Source organism: Chiloscyllium plagiosum, unplaced genomic scaffold (genome assembly GCF_037043375.1).
Source record: "Chiloscyllium plagiosum isolate Xiang-an unplaced genomic scaffold, Cpla_swu_hap1 HiC_scaffold_14, whole genome shotgun sequence".
NCBI classification, from domain to species: Eukaryota; Metazoa; Chordata; class Chondrichthyes; order Orectolobiformes; family Hemiscylliidae; genus Chiloscyllium; species Chiloscyllium plagiosum.
In genome coordinates, this window is record NW_028270152.1 from 57,288,673 (window position 1) to 57,303,083 (window position 14,411).

General features: G+C 37.5%; 1 protein-coding gene across 13 annotated transcripts in view; it reads right to left on the reverse strand.

The window, feature by feature from the left end:
• Window positions 1–14,411, reverse strand: part of LOC122559093 (contactin-4-like) — a 2,514,776-nt gene that overhangs the window by 1,361,494 nt on the left and 1,138,871 nt on the right. The gene's annotated exons all lie outside the window — the stretch shown is intronic.

Consider the following 14,411-nt stretch of genomic DNA (forward strand, 5'->3'; position numbering starts at 1 on the left):
TTGACCAGAAATAGAACTGGACCAATTATATAAATACTGTGCTACAAGAATAGTTCAGAAGTGAGAATTCCTACAGGAAGTAACTCACCTCCTGACTCACCAAAACTTGTCCGCCGTCTACAAGGTATACGTCTGGAGTATGGAAGAATACTCCTTACTGGCTTGGATGAGTACAGCTTCAACAACACTCAGAAAGCTTTACATTATCCAGGACAAAGCAACTCATTTAATGAGCTGCATTTCAATGCAAAAACAACTCGACCACCAGTGCACAGTAGCTGCAATATGTACTGTGTACAAGATGCACTGCAGGAATTCACCAAGGTTTCTTAGACAGAATCTTACAAACCCAATATGACCATTACCATCTAAAAAAGGCCGTAGATACATGGCAGAATCACCACCTGCAAATTCCCCTCAAAGCTTCTCACCATCCTGACTTGGGAATACATTGTAATTCTTTCAGTGATTTATAACATGGCAGGATTACCTTATAGCTTAAGGTTGAGCTACTAATGCATCACAACACCTGATTTGTTTCATTCACTGCTGCCAAATAGTTCTGCAATTGCTTCAAATTAGTTGTCAACCAGGACCCTAGTTTATTTTTTATTCATCTCTGTTAGTTCCTTTCCATTTAAACAACAGTTACTTATGAGATATTTTTGTCCCCATGCACAGAGGAAACACTTGTCTGCATTCAATTTCATCTATCAACTGCCTCCTTCAAGCAAAAAGGTGTGAAAATGCTTCAGATATTCAGTTTTGGAGGTTGTCATTTTAGCTTTGTGCCATCTGCAAGGTCAGACATCAGTTTACATCAATATCAAGCAAAATCAGTGCATTGCTAGCCCCAGTACTTTTCCAAGGACAATAAGCTGAAGAGGTTACAAAATCAGCTCACTCTGGGATCCCTCTGGTTCCCTTCTTCAAAGTTGATGGTGTCAATTATTCTAAGCAATTTTAATTGATTTCCTCTTATTGAAATATTGGTCTTTCTTGATACCTCACTGAAATGTAAGTTTGCCACATTCACTGCCTCACTCCTTTTGCATGGATTACCCTAAAAAGGAAGGAACCAGAAGTGGTGATCATCACAAAGTGTTTTTCACATTATTTTAGACAAGCCAAGGAGTCTTATTTTGGGGTGGGTCTGTTCACTGATGATTCCACATTTGGTTTCACTCCAAAATAATGAAGCAACTCATAATTTAAAGTACTACCTTGATCATATGCAAGTTTGTGTGTTTCAAGTGACTAGAATCATTTGCATTGTTTTTTTTGGTAGATAATGGTCATTGCAAGAACTACAAAGCTCAGCCATCTCTCCTTTATTTTCAAGGTCATTGATTCATAGAGGATCAACAATGTGAAGGGAGAATGTCAATTTTCAACAAGAAGCTTACAGGAACTACATCTATCAAGCTACAGCAAACAGAACAGGTCAAAGGATGCATCCTCTCCAAAAAGCTGCTCACCTCCAATGATCGTTATTCACCATCAACAAATGAGGATTGCCATTGAACATTTGTTCCATACTTGCGTGATTGCAACTACAAGAATCCCAGAGCTCCCCAGACTGAAGGACATTTGTATCCTTGTCACTAGATTCAAGATTTTGATTGGAGAATAACGATGAGACAATTGGTGCTGATTGTTTTAAAGTAGTAAGAAAGACCAACATCTAGAACCTGTACTTGCATAACTAAGTGGAAATCCGCAATTGTTGTCCATTAAGTCTTCCTGATTTATCAGTTCAGCTACATTCATATCCTGCCAATAGACTTGCACTGAGGTCTATTTAAACACATGGTATTGATCTAACTACCTGTTGGGTCTCAATGAGACTGCAAAAAAATGAAATTGTTTTATTAAGATTGCCATGAGGACAGGGACAGTCAGTTGAGTAGGACGTCTACTGCTTTAACATGATTTATTGGGAACCTTAATCCTGTCCTTTATTTTGCTTTCTGTACATAATTACACAATCAATTTAAATTAATTTATGCTCTGATTAACACTACATAGCTCATTGAGGATTCTGCAATCTAATTGGTTGAAGAACCATGCCTTGCTTGACCTGTTCTTAGGTGCACACCAGCCCTTTGTATGGGGCACTGTCTCTTAAGTCAGCAAACAGCTACTGAAAGTACAAAAAAGGTCTTGAGATGAGCTGTCAGCATGATAAATGGAGAATGCCATTCTTTCACCTCTGTTCAGAAAAATCTTGCCTTCAATTGATCATAAAACTTTCTGTAACAAAGGTTCACCACAAATATATTATACTTGAGCTGCAAGATGTGTTGTAGCAATTCACCTCAGTCATCTTCACAAGAACTGCATCTCTTCTGATTGCAACAACTGCAGCAATACAGTGATCACAGTAACTGAGCTCCCCTCTGACTCTCGTTCCAATGACAAAGACATTAATCAGTATTACTTTTTCCATATTAATGGACACAAATTCCATATGTAGCAGCACAGATGGAATACCTTCGCCACTGTATCACCATCTTGAATGAGCAGAAAAATCCTCTGTCGCCTTATAAGGCATTATCCAGATCCCAAAGATAAATGGGTTTAAGCGAAAGAACTCTGAACATTATTCAGATGAGTAACAAGGGAATACGTTTCGCTCAGATTTGACACATCAAGAATTTCAGAGGAGGATGTCACTGCCAGTTAAATCACCATGATTTTGCTTGACATCAGAATTTGGCAGCTTGAATACTCTCTGAAGCAAAATTACAGAGGCTATTTTCTTCCACTGGAGTAAAATTGTACTGGGAACACATTTAGCTTAAGAGGCCAATTCAGTTCAGTCTGGAGAGAACATTGAACTTGGTTCTCATCAGTCCTGCAGGCCGACTCACAAGATACATTGAACAATTATAAAAATTCAGCTGATAGTTCATTACCATGGATCCACTCCTTCAATTGATCATAAAACTAAATATGATCATAAGGTTTCAGCGGATGGCATACTTGTTATGGATACTTGAGTGATAGGAGGGGGTCACTGTGCTCAACCTTATCGCTCAATGTAAAGTTTGATGAGAGTTCAATCTGAAGGGCCCCTGTCAAAAACAGATCCTTTTATCTGAAAGATCTTCTATCATCCCTTGAAAAAGCAAGTTATTACAATGTAAACTCAAATATTTAAGTAAATATATATTTGTATTAGTCTGCTTTCCAATGTTCATAGTTCAGTGAAAATGCCAAGTCCAATTATTTTTTTAAATGTTGAAAAAAATTAAAGGTTTAAAGATCTAAACAAACTAAACCTTTTTTTCAAATGAAGATATTTGTGTTGATAAATAGAGCACAATTCTCTTCTGTGAAAATGGAATGTTTGCTCACTCAATAATATGTTTACAGATATCTTGGCATCATTGGTTCCTTTGTGAGTTTGTACATAGCAATCAGTGCAGTCAAACAGAACAGAATTCCTTCATTCTGCTATGATAGTGATAACAATTAAATTTGCATTTTAACCTATTATTTTAATACCTGGGAAAATGTGCTTGATGATTGCATCACACCAGGGTTGGTGAACTGACAGAACAAATCCATTGAATGCGTAGGCTGGAGTGGAAGGTGAAGACAAAGTAAATTTCAATAATGTTCTTGTTGGAAGGAGTGGTCAACAGAGTAGAAATGCAAGAAATGGGACAGACACAGCTGAGGATTATATCTAGAGTCAAAAAGTGCGGCAGTGGAAAAGCAGGAGTGTCATCATTTCAGGCATAAGCCCTTCATCAGGAATGTGTAGACTCTCCTGCTTCTCAGATGTTGCCTGACCTGCTGTGCTTTTCCAGTGCCACACTTTTTGACTCTGACTCTCCAGCATCTGCAGTCCTCTTTTTCTCTCTGAAGATTATATCCAGTACTGTGATAGCGTGAACGATAAAGACAAAAATAGCATTGCAAGTGGAAAATCAAACAAATTGAATATTTTTCACAAAATGAAAACAAGTATGATTCTGAGCTTCGTACTACCTGTAATTTTAACTCTTCACCGACTTCTCACATTGATCTCAGTCTCCTTGGCCTTCCATTGTAACTCATCCTAAGCTTTCAGAACAGCTGCCTCGTTTTCAATTCAGCACTATATTCTTCTGGACTCAACACGGAGTCCAACTATTTCGGACATAATCTCTGAATTGAGTTTGTTTAGATTAGATTAGATTAGATTAGATTACATACAGTGTGGAAACAGGCCCTTCGGCCCAACAAGTCCACACCGCCCCGCCGAAGCGCAACCCACCCATACCCCTACCCCTACATCCTTCCCTTACCTAACACAAGGGGCAATTTAGCCTGGCCAATTCACCTGAATTGGCCAGGCTAAATTGACCTGCACATCTTTGGACTGTGGGAGGAAACCGGAGCACCCGGAGGAAACCCACGCAGACACGGGGAGAACGTGCAAACTCCACACAGTCAGTCGCCTGAGGCGGGAATTGAACCCGGGTCTCTGGCGCTGTGAGGCAGCAGTGCTAACCACTGGGCCACCGTGCCGCTCTTTTCAGGGAAAAGATTTACTTGAGTTTTCTGCTCAGTTTGCTTTTAGTCAGCAGCTGTAAACCATTCTACCATTCATAGCTCCATTAGCCAAATCTTTTATTTCTTTACTTGTTCCATTGCCATTCTCTTTGGTCATACTTGTCCTGTCTTCCTCCTGATCATGTATGTTCACTTTAGTTCTCGCTCTACCCTCCTCTCCACCTTCAATAGCTTAAAATCCATCACATTTACATATTTGTTTCAACTCTAATGAAAAGTCATAATTTTAAAATGTTGACTCTGTTGTCCCTTCCATGGAAGTTATTTGAGCTGCTGATTATTATCAGCATTTTCTGGTTTCAATTACAGATTCTCAACATTGCAATTTACTGCGTCATTATTTTTTAGATTTTGATTTTTGAATTTGCATCCATATTATCTTGCCCAACAGCTCATGATCTTCTGTGATATGATATCTATTTATTTCTTAGAGATTCACTGCAATTATTGTGCATTTGAGTCAGATGAACACAAGAATATTTTGTCCAAAAGTCATGAATTATAGATTCCTTACTCTTCTGTTATATTGACCTTATATAACAAAGCTTTTGTGCTATGAGAGAGACAGGAATGCATCTTCGAAAGGGCATGACTTCTTTAATTGAACTCCTTACTCTGACATTTATGGGGTTTTTTTGTTCAAATGTTCACCATGTGCCGTTTATGTGCAATGAAGCCCCAACATATAAATGCAATCTTAATAGGTCAAGCACTGTTATGCTAAAACACAGCATTTTTGCCTATGGTGCAAATGAAATCTCATTGCCACTAATATGTTAACATTGAAAGAAAAAAAAGATGACAAAAAGTCAGAGTCTAACAGCTCATTCTTTGGATTTCAAAATATATTTTTAGTAAGTAAGACCACAAAAATAAAATCATTGTATCCATTTAAGGCAAACTAGGCTGAATCATTTTTGATTGCAAACCAGGATGAATCATATATGACTGCAATGAAAGTCAAATCCCAAGAATTAAATGGGTGGGTAACTTCAAAATTCTTTGTTTAAGTTGGCTGTGCTCGATCAGCAAACTCCAGCTGTAAAAGTAGACTTTTAGAAGTTATTGTGATCTGTCTTTGAATGGTTCTGAATTATTTCCTGAGTGCAAAGCAAAAGGCTAAAATTAAATGGAAATTTGCTAACCTAATCATTTTCCTGATGTGATTAAAGATATTATTGTAGTACAGGTGTGCAGTGTAAAGTCTATACTATCAAACCTCTGTGTGTTTCAATTAAATTTACACTGCATGACTCAATCCTGCTTGATGATCAATTGGTGTCACTCATTCCAGGATCTCTCAAGATTGCCTCTTTCCATCAATGATGAATCTTACACAGACAAATACAAAAAAAGGGACCTTTGTACTGTATAAAACCTGAGAAGCTGCGAGTTCACTTCTTGAGATGATAACATTTCAGGAACGTAGGTCACAGAGAAATAAGCAATTCAGCTCCTTGAATCTGCTCTGCCATTTGAGATTATTCATAGACCATCTGATTTTAGGCCACTCCATTTTCCTGTTAGCTTCCCATAAACTTTTTACTGCTGTCTATCAAAAATCCAACAAAGACTTAATCAGGTTCAGTGAATGGGACAAATGTTGTATAATGTGGGAAAATAGGATTTTTTTCAATTTTGGCTGGAAGAAGCATAATTAAAAAGAACATTATCTAAAGAGTGAGAAATTGAAGCCTTCTGAGATGCAGAAGGATGGAGGTGGCTTGGTGAATGTATCACAAAAGATTACTTTGCATGTCTAGCAAATAATAAGGCAAGGTTATAGAGTACAATTGTTTGTTATGGAGGAATTGAATACAAAAGTAGTGTTGTTATGCTTCAGTTGTGCAGGGCATTGGTAAGACCACATCTGGAGTATTATGTACAGTGGTGGCCACTATATTTAATGAAGTAATTCAGAGGTGTACCAGACCAGTACATGGAGTGGACCGGTATGTCTTACAAAGAAAGATTGGGCAGGCTGAGCTTATATCAAATGGATTTTTGAAAAGTAAGAAGCAACTTGATTGCAACATAGAAAATCTTGAAGACTCTTGAGAAGGTGGATATGGGAAGGACGTCTCCTCCTGAGGGAGAATCTGGAATTAACCATCACTGTTTAAAAATAAAATGTTTCTCATTTGAGACAGAGACAAAGAGAAAGGGTTGAGCGCCTTTGGGACGTTCTTCTTTAAAAAGCAGTGGAAACAGATTCTTTCAATATTTTGAAGGCATAGATCGTTGACAAGGGAAAGAAAAAGTTATCAGAGATATGGAAAAATGTGAAGTAGATCAGCCAAAATTGTATGGAATGATTAAGGATGCACAAAGGTTAGCAGCCAACTGATACATTTAATTTGAATATTAATATGTATAATTAGATTAGATAAATTAATACCATACTTGGCATGACCAAGCATTCCTCTGGATAACAACTACACACACTGCTCAGTTTCCCATTCATGATTAATCCTCCATTAAGGTTACAGCTCCTTTGATTTGAACTGGACTCAATGGAGTTTTAAATTATACTTTCTTCAAGCAAGATACCTGGAGATATTGTGGCATAGTGAGTAGCATCCTTGTGTCTGTGCCAGAAGATCCAATTTTAAGTCACTGAAGGGTCATATGCCTATCATGGAGACAATGATAGCTCCTTCTAGTATCAATCAATCAGTGACTGATGGTGAGAGTGTTCAACCACATGATGGCATTAAATAGGTGTGTTCCCCATCGCTATTCATTACTAAAGGCTACAACATGCAAGTTTATATTTCCACAGAAACTTTGAATCTTTAAGGCACTGATTGGCTGGACAGTGGCTGGCAAGTATGGATCATATAAGTGTCCACAGTGAGAGTTTAAGTCCCTAATCAGGTGGAGGCATGCCTCACTGCCTTACCCATTATAGAGATAATGTCATTGTGTATCACTCTTGTCTTTGTGCAAAGCATTCAAGAAGACAATGAACAAGATAGCTATGCAAATGAAATGATTGTTCAATAGCATAACAATCTCTCAAGCACAAAGAGCTTGATGAATTCTTAACATCCAGAATAAACTGATTTGTTTAGAGCACCAGCCATACTACTCATTGGTCTGAAAGATAAATTGAGCAAATGACCTACTAGTTTGTCAACCATTTCATTCAATTTTGTGTTTTCCTACAAATACTAATCATATTTAAATGACTATAATATTTAATAATTAAAAAATACATATCCTGATGGCTGTAATGAATTTGTCTTAAAGGTCAGAGTATTCTTTCAGCTCGGTACATTTAAGTCTCATTGCTTTTAAAGAGTGCGCATAATTAGAAATATTTGTAAGTTAGTGATCTGAATATTCTTGAGAGTTATGCAAGTATTTAAAAATAGTGTTACCTTTAAAAACTGAAGTTGGAGAAAAAAAAATGTTTAATTAGATGAATAATGGCATGCTGCTCAGAAATGTAGGTAGAGCTCAATATTAACGATTCAGGCTTCAACCTCCCTTAAATGCCATTAATCATTTTATAAATCCCAAAGGTTGGTGTAAGAACAAAAGTATGAAATGAAAAATGCAATTTTCTCCATAAGAGACGTTTTCTTAACTGAACTATGCAAAATCTCTGCTCTAATGTAATCTGCTCAGAATGTACTCTCCAAAGTATATCTCTTTTTCTAATGTTGAAAGCATACAGCAGAAGATCTAATCCAATGTCCCAGTTTGTTCATCCAGAACTAGTTGGCCTTCTGTGGTCACATAATTTTGAAGATTTCAAAACTTCAATAACTTCTCTATTTACTTTTCTCATCATGCTCACTTCCTTTTACAACCAGCCTTCTACCATCTAACAACAGTTCAATGAAACACCATTGCTTATCTTTAGCTAGGAGTTTATTTCATATGGTTCACCACGAAATGTGAGAATGAATTCCATTTGTAGCATTAGAGTGAGGCAGAGGACTTATCTGTTCAACATATTTTGAGAACTGAAAAGTTGACACCATATCAAATAAACTTAACAACCAAACAGAGACCAGCATCAAGAATGACATTCTGGTGCAGATCTACAGGGCAGGTTAGGAATCAGAGTGCTTGATGAGATGAGAAGGACATGTCAGATAATAATTTTGAATTAATGTGTGACTTTAATAAAACAATATCCACTAGAAAGGAGCAAATAAGCTATAGAATTCTTGATAACCCAGTGAATCTGAAATCTTATTAAGGGTAATCTGCATTTGGAAGCAGTTTTCCAAGTCAAAACATAATCAATACAGTATACAAGCTGCAGTGTCTTTCGGAACCAGTGCTTACAATGTGAGTGAACACAGAATGAGCTGTGGCATTACTGCTGGAAGTAACCAGTACAAAAATGTATGACTGCAATATAAATGAGGAATGAAAAAATAGATAAGTATTGCTGAAAGGAAAAGTTGTATTTATTTCAAACTATGTAAAACATAGGTCTCTTTGTTCAGCAACACTCCTGAGGGCCTTACCATATACACTTAATAGTAAGGTTCGAGGGAGTGTTGCTGAATAAAGAGACCTTGGAGTGCATGTTCATAGCTCCTTGAAAGTGGAGTTTCAGTTAGATTGGATAGTGAAGGAGGAGTTTGGTATGCTTTCAACATTTAAGAGGCATTTGGATGGGTATATGAATAGGAAGGGTTTGGAGGGATATGGCCGGGCGAAGGCAGGTGGGACTAGATTTGGTTGGGATATCTGGTTGGCATGGACGGGTTGGACCGAAGGGTCTGTTTCCATGCTGTACATCTCCATGACTCTATTTATTGGTCAGAGTATTGTGTACAGGAGTTGGGAGGTCATGTTGTGGTTCTACAGGACATTGGTGAGGCTGCTTTTGGAATATTGCGTGCAATTCTGGTCTCCTTCTTATTGGATGGATGTTGTAAAACTTGAAAGGATTCAGAAAGAATTTACAAGGATGTTGCCAGGGTTGGAGGATTTTAGCTGTCGGGAGAGGTTGAATGGGCTGGGGCTGTTTTACCTGGAGTGTCGGATGCTGAGGGGTGACCTTATAGAGGTTTATAAAATCATGACGGGCATGGGTAGAATAAATAGACAAAGTCTTTTCCCTGGGGTGTGGCAGTCCAGAACTAGAGGGCATAGGTTTAGGGTGAGAGGGGAAAGTTATAAAAGAGACCTGAGGGGAAACTTTTTCACGCAGAGGGTGGTACGTGTATGGAATGAGCTGCCAGAGGAAGTGGTGGAGGCTAGTACAATTGCAACATTTAAAAGGCATCTGGATGGGTATATGAATAGGAAGGGTTTGGAGGGATATGGGCCAGGTGCTGGCAGGTGGGACTAGATTGGGTTGGGATATCTGGTCGGCATGGACGAATTGGATCGAAGGGTCTGTTTCCCTGCTTTACATCTTTATGACTCTGTAATCACACACAAATTGAATACACAAATATTATTTTGAAATATGCCAGTAAAAACTGGAAAGAGCAAAAATAAAATTAGAAAACTTAGGAGCTTAGAAATCTAGGAAAAGTGCTAATAATGGTTTTTAGAAAAGGCCAAGGAAATGGGCATGGCCTCAGCTGCTCACCACAATGCAAAGATTTTTTTTCCTCAAACACAGCAATAATGAGAAAGGTAGTTGAATCATGAATAATTAAACTGCAGTTTACACAGTTAAATAGCAAATGGCTCCCTATCAAAATGCTGGACAGATTATTCTGCTGTACCGCATATTTCGTTAACACAAATTTGCTGTAACGTGATTGATGAATTGGGACATTGTTTCTAAAGCTTGAATTTTTAAAACACATGTTGGCTGTATTGTGATTAACATTGCCAACACTTTTAACCACTGTTTCTAAAACACGGTGTTTCTCTCATGGGACTTGCATAAGAATGCAGCCATCACGTTATAAAAGAAGTACCTGTATTCTTGCTAGCATTAAACTGCAGGACCAGGCCATTATAGAGTACTGTGGATATTGGAAATATGAAATGAAAGCAGAAAATGTGGGAAGTAGTCATTAGGTCAGACACAATCTGCTTAGCGAGACAAAGTTAATTTTTCTGGTTAATGACTTTCCATCAAAATTGCAGACTACTTCTAACTACTTTTTGTGCCATTTGAAGCAAGGCATTTGTTATGTTGAAAAGATTTGAGGTAAAATTAAAAACACCAATGCACATTCAAGTGGTCTCAGAGAGACTCAAAAATTTACCTACAGAGCAATAGGCATCACCATATATATAAGTCCAGGACCATTGGCTAGATCAACATTATTTCCACCATTGAAGAATTCAAAATCAAATCCAGTTAGCTAGACATCCAGTAATAAACACAAAACTGGAAATCATTGTGAGAGACAGTCAGCAGTAACTGACTCATCTTCTGACTCAAAAGCTTTCCACCATCGACACAGAAGTCAAGAATATGATGGAATATTTTTCACTTGCATTGAAAGCTCAGGTCGAAAATTCAATACTAACTACAGCGAAGATGCCCTTGGATTCACACACTCTCCCATATTAATCATTTCTTTTCTCTACAGCCCTCTACCCCCACCACTCCGTGCCCATCCCACCATCTCCCAGTTGCACAGAAGATCCACTGCATAAATTCTTTAAATCATCTTCCACTGCATAATACAAGGATAAAGCATACATGGCAACACCACCTCCTGAAATTTTCTTTTCAAGTTATACAACATCCTGACTGCGAAATGTATTCTTTTGCTAAAGGTCAAACTTACTAACAGCGTTGCGCCCTACTAATGTCTGCAGTACAAGAAGATAGCTCACCGTTATCTTCCTGAGGTATGCAAGAAGAATGGACAATAAAATAATGGGCTTGCCATTTATATTCAACATGGATTGTGGATATCAAAGGAAAATCTAGACAGGAACAACTTGACGATTAACTGTCCTCACTCATGAGAACATGAAACTGTCGTGAATTTCTTTGAGGTTGTTACAGATGAAGTAGATTGCAAGATTCCTTGACACTGTTTATTTTGATTTGCACATCAATTAGAACTAACATCAAAGCCAATAATTTTTAATTAAATTAAAATCTGAAGGGATTTAGAGAAATAGTGGACTAGATAAAAGACGTAGTATTGGGAATAACATTCATGTAAGATTTGTGCAGACTAAATTGACATTTGAGCAAAACTTGAGTGAAACAATTTCAATAGGCAACAAAACTGGGCAGGTACAAGACAAATCATACTTGACAATTTTTAAAATATAAATTATTTGAAAAGAGTGCCTGTCAGACGAAAACAACAGATAGCAAAATAAAACTACTGGCAGGCAGCTGTAATTGAAAATAATCACTTTCAACAGTCAGACAATGACATGACGCAGCTCAAATAGAATCGTCACATTTAGTCAGACCAATAGAAAATGGGTCAACAAAGGCTATTTTAAGTCTTTGCAAAACACTTTATTCTGAAGCATGCCTTTCATTCAGATAACTAAAAAATAGAACCAAACATGAACAAGTATTGGCAGACTGAAGGTAAGTGCAACATGATGGATTTCAACAGTTATGAAGTGGAGACACGCAATCCATATGCAGAAAACAGTGCAAGTGTGACACACTTCATCAAGCTATACAAACAGACTATTATTTCAAATGAAGCTGGTGGATCAAAGCAAAAGGACATACCTGATTGCTAGTCATATTAAATAATGCACATTTAAAGAGCACTTTCCATGGCATTTGAACGCTCTAAAGCACTTCACGGCTCGAGAAGTGCTTTTGAAGAATAGTCCATGAGAGCAAGCAACTAATTTGCACCAAGTAAAACTCCACTGCAAGGGACTTGTTCTAGTGGTGTCACTTGAGGTATAAATATTGAGGAAAGCACCAGGAGACATACCAGTGTTCTTGTAAAGTAGTGGTATTAGATAGTCTACATCACGTAACCAGAGGCAAAGAGGCTTAGTTGAACATCTAATCCAAAAGATAGCATGTTTGATGGTGCTGCAGTCACTCACTGTTTAAACATCATCTTAACTTATGTGCCTCAGTCCCAGAATAATATTTGAATGTAAAATATTGATTCAAGATATGACAGCATTACCCAAATTATTAATCAACTTTTGTTTTTAAAGCTCTCATTTCAATTACTTTAGGGAATCATCAAGCATGTAGAGTAGACCAGGTGAAAATGTTAGTGGCAATTGTTTTAATCCATTTTTCATCTATTCTTCATTATTCTTTCTATTTTAAACACCTAGATGATGCTGTCTCCCAATGTTTTTCTATAATTAGAGTATCTGATTTCAATGCAAGCCCTTCTTTTCAGTTTAAAATAATCTATGTTTTTCTGCTGAGAATGACAGTGTTGGGGCAAGAGAATCTGGTGCAAAATGTGCAACTATAGCTCCTGACTTCAATGGAAAAGTAACTTGGCTGGTCAGTGGAAGTGGAGGCCAATTTGTTGCTACTTATTCTGCACATCTTCCAAACTTGAACTCACAGATTTTTCACTTGAAGGCTTTTCGTTTACTATGGTATTGCTGAAATGCATTACATCAATTTACGTTCGATATTGTTTGAGACGAGACCATTTATAAATTATTCACATTTCTAAATGGAAATAAACTAAATATCAACCTGCGACAGTTTCAGTTTTTTGAGGGGAGGGTTTCAAACATCATTTTCTGAAGAGGCTGAGTATCATTTCATTATTTTGATAACACAGACAAGTGAGACAATTATGCTTGCCACAATTGAATCATTCTTTTTCTTGCATTGTAAAAATAGCACAAAGTAGAGATGGTGAGGCTCATTTTTCTATAGAAATTGACTGAGTCACCATTTAATCGCTTCTGAATAATTCAAGACTATGTTATTAGTAGAAGGGAGGAGGTGATCCTGAGAGAAGGGGCAAAATTCTGAGGTGGTCTGGAGTAAGTTACAGGAAGGAAATTCAAAAGAGAGGGTCGTCAGGGCTGACCATGGCCTTGGAATGGAGCCAGAAATACTTTCGGATATTTTTCGAAAGCAACCTGTTCAGAAATGTTATTACATACTTCTGGGATACGTGTGACTTGAACCCAAGCCTCCTGGCTTAGAGATAGGGACACTATCACTATGCCAAAACAGTCCTCAGAAATATATCTATGAGTTACTCTGATGGGAACCATGAACATTGCTTCTGTCTCCTGAACAAGGGAAAACCCATCATCTGCCACACTCCGTTGATCAGTTTTGAATCCAATGATGCCTAATTAATACATTTAACAGGATTCAAATGTGTCTGAATAATGAGCTCCACAAATTTAGCAATCGGATAGCCCTTGAGGGGCTACTGTCTGTCTAGTCACTATTTATTTAGTTTTTATGAAAACATTTTTGGTCAACTTTGGTCTGCTTTTTCTCAGAATCTTTAGGTCTGTCTGCATTAATTCTGGACAGGTAGCACAATAGATCAGAGTGAGCTTGTTTATGAAAAAATGCACAGGTTGTGTAATTTTTCTAATTTTTTGGCACGTCAAATTATTGAGAATGAATATACAGTGATTGCTATGCAATCTCTACCAAAGGTCACACTGCTGATTCAGACAACAAAGTTCAATTCTCTCTGTTGACAGTGATTGCTTCCCCTCCCCAGGTACATGGAACTTTTAAAACTAGATTCCCTTCTGGACTCAAATTTCAGAAAACGTAACAAATTTGGCTATTGTGCAGCAATAAAGTCCGTACATCATTAATTGATGTGCATACTTTCATAAATTATTCAAACTGTAGCAAATTGACTGATTGCTGCAGTGTTGAAAAGCAGAAAGCCAAGCATTAAAAAAAAAGTAAAAACGGAGCCTATACATTTACAAGCTGTTTTTTTGTAGAGGCACAT